Below are 3,823 nucleotides of genomic sequence, written 5' to 3'. Positions count from 1 at the left end.
TAAATTCATCTTAAAGCACATACACAATGTTGACATCTATAGTTATATTTTGATAAACAATCATGAATGAATCTTTCAGCACATACACAATGTTGACATCTATAGTTATATTTTGATAAACAATCATAAATGAATATTTCAGCACGTACACAATGTTGACATCTATAGTTATATTTTGATAAACAATCATAAATGAATATTTCAGCATGTACACAATGTTGACATCTATAGTTATATTTTGATAAACGATCATAAATGAATCTTCAAGCACATACACAATGTTGACATCTATAGTTATATTTTGATAAACAATCATAAATGAATCTTTCAGCACGTACACAATGTTGACATCTATAGTTATATTTTGATAAACAATCATGAATGAATCTTTCAGCACATACACAATGTTGACATCTATAGTTATATTTTGATAAACAATCATAAATTCATCTTCAAGCACATACACAATGTTGACATCTATAGTTATATTTTGATAAACAATCATAAATGAATCTTTCAGCACATACACAATGTTGACATCTATAGTTATATTTTGATAAACAATCATAAATGAATCTTTCAGCACGTACACAATGTTGACATCTATAGTTATATTTTGATAAACAAATATAAATGAATCTTTCAGCACGTACACAATGTTGACATCTATAGTTATATTTTGATAAACAATCATAAATGAATCTTTCAGCACATACACAATGTTGACATCTATAGTTATATTTTGATAAACGATCATAAATGAATCTTTCAGCACGTACACAATGTTGACATCTATAGTTATATTTTGCTAAACAATCATAAATGAATATTTCAGCACTTACACAATGTTGACATCTATAGTTATATTTTGATAAACAATCATGAATTAATCTTTCAGCACGTACACAATGTTGACATCCATAGTTATATTTTGATAAACAATCATAAATTAATCGTTCAGCACATACGCAATGTTCATATCAATATTTATATTTTGATAAACAATCATAAATTCATCTTCAAGCACATACACAATGTTGACATCTATAGTTATATTTTGATAAACAATCATGAATGAATCTTTCAGCACGTACACAATGTTGACATCTATAGTTATATTTTGATAAACAATCATAAATGAATTTTTCAGCACGTACACTACGTTGAAATCTATAGTTATATTTTGATAAACAATCATGAATGAATCTTTCAGCACGTACACAACGTTGACATCTATAGTTATATTTTGATAAACAATCATAAATTCATCTTCTTGCACATACACAATGTTGACATCTATAGTTATATTTTGATTAACAATCATAAATGAATCTTTCAGCATGTACACAATGTTGACATCCATAGTTATATTTTGATAAACAAATATAAATGAATCTTTCAGCACGTACACAATGTTGACATCTATAGTTATATTTTGATAAACAATCATAAATGAATCTTTCAGCACATACACAATGTTGACATCTATAGTTATATTTTGATAAACAATCATAAATGAATCTTTCAGCACATACACAATGTTGACATCTATAGTTATATTTTGATAAACAATCATAAATTCATCTTCTTGCACATACACAATGTTGACATCTATAGTTATATTTTGATAAACAATCATAAATGAATCTTTCAGCACATACACAATGTTGACATCTATAGTTATATTTTGATAAACAATCATAAATGAATCTTTCGGCACATACACAATGTTGACATCTATAGTTATATTTTGATAAACAATCATAAATTCATCTTCAAGCACATACACAATGTTGACATCTATAGTTATATTTTGATAAACAATCATAAATGAATCTTTCAGCACATACACAATGTTGACATCTATAGTTATATTTTGATAAACAATCATAAATGAATCTTTCAGCACGTACACAATGTTGACATCTATAGTTATATTTTGATAAACAATCATAAATGAATCTTTCAGCACATACACAATGTTGACATCTATAGTTATATTTTGATAAACAATCATAAATGAATCTTTCAGCACATACACAATGTTGACATCTATAGTTATATTTTGATAAACAATCATAAATGAATCTTTCAGCACGTACACAATGTTGACATCTATAGTTATGTTTTGATAAAGAATCATAAATGAATCTTTCAGCACGTACACACTGTTGACATCTATAGTTATATTTTGATAAACAATCATAAATGAATCTTTCAGCACATACACAATGTTGACATCTATAGTTATATTTTGATAAACGATCATAAATGAATCTTTCAGCACGTACACAATGTTGACATCTATACTTATATTTTGATAAACAATCATAAATGAATATTTCAGCACTTACACAATGTTGACATCTATAGTTATATTTTGATAAACGATCATGAATTAATCTTTCAGCACTTACACAATGTTGACATCCATAGTTATATTTTGATAAACAATCATAAATTAATCATTCAGCACATACGCAATGTTGATATCAATATTTATATTTTGATAAACAATCATAAATGAATCTTTCAGCAGATACACAATGTTGACATCTATAGTTATATTTTGATAAACAATCATAAATGAATCTTTCAGCACGTACACAATGTTGACATCTATAGTTATATTTTGATAAACAATCATAAATGAATCTTTCAGCACGTACACTCCGTTGAAATCTATAGTTATATTTTGATAAACAATCATGAATGAATCTTTCAGCACGTACACAATGTTGACATCTATAGTTATATTTTGATAAACAATCATAAATTAATCGTTCAGCACATACGCAATGTTGATATCAATATTTATATTTTGATAAACAATCATAAATTCATCTTCAAGCACATTCACAATGTTGACATTTATAGTTATATTTTGATAAACAATCATGAATGAATCTTTCAGCATGTACACAATGTTGACATCTATAGTTATATTTTGATAAACAATCCTAAATGAATCTTTCAGCACGTACACAATGTTGACATCTATAGTTATATTTTGATAAACAATCATAAATGAATATTTCAGCACGTACACAATGTTGACATCCATAGTTATATTTTGATAAACAATCATAAATAAATATTTCAGCACATACACAATGTTGACATCTATAGTTATATTTTGATGAAAACACTACTCGTAAACGGCGCATGCAACAACAATAACAACAACAACAAACATGGCTGTAGACGTGAAGTTAAATCATGAAATACAACCATACCTTTACAAAAACGATACATATTTATCCAGGTGAGAGTTGATACCAACGTCCTTGACCCAGACACACACAAAGAAGTTGTAGACCTCCATGCTTTTACAAGTTTCATCTGTTTTGTCCTGTAGAATGATGTCTGGAGCACAATAGTTCACATGTCTGGGAACGCGACCACCAAATAATTCTTGATAACACTCCACAGATATTTTTTTGATAAAGTATAGATCTATTTCATTGCATAGTTGGATTTTTTTGCTCATATCTGCTTTTTGCAGGAAGATTTGAGCCTCTTTTGTACATGCAATTAGCCTTTTTTTTCTTCCATCAGCTGATAAAATAAATACACGTAAAATATCAGTATTTCATTAAAAGAAAAACAAATGTGTGATAATAATAATGAGTGACGTAGCTCGTGTTAACCACTGATAGGCTGTGCTGCCGTCTCATCTGCTTACATCAACTTTTCAAAACATTCATTTTTTTAACTGGGAATGACAGATTTTGTCCTTCTTTCCTGGGGTCTCCCTCTCGTTGTGTCGCACCACAAGCCTCCGTTCAGGACACTCGCAGCGTGGGCTCCTCAGAGGAGCGTG

The sequence above is a fragment of the Nerophis lumbriciformis genome, linkage group LG18, assembly GCF_033978685.3.
Source record: "Nerophis lumbriciformis linkage group LG18, RoL_Nlum_v2.1, whole genome shotgun sequence".
In the NCBI taxonomy this organism is placed as follows: Eukaryota; Metazoa; Chordata; class Actinopteri; order Syngnathiformes; family Syngnathidae; genus Nerophis; species Nerophis lumbriciformis.
The sequence above is the reverse complement of the archived record's forward strand: the minus strand, read 5'-3'. Positions refer to the sequence as shown.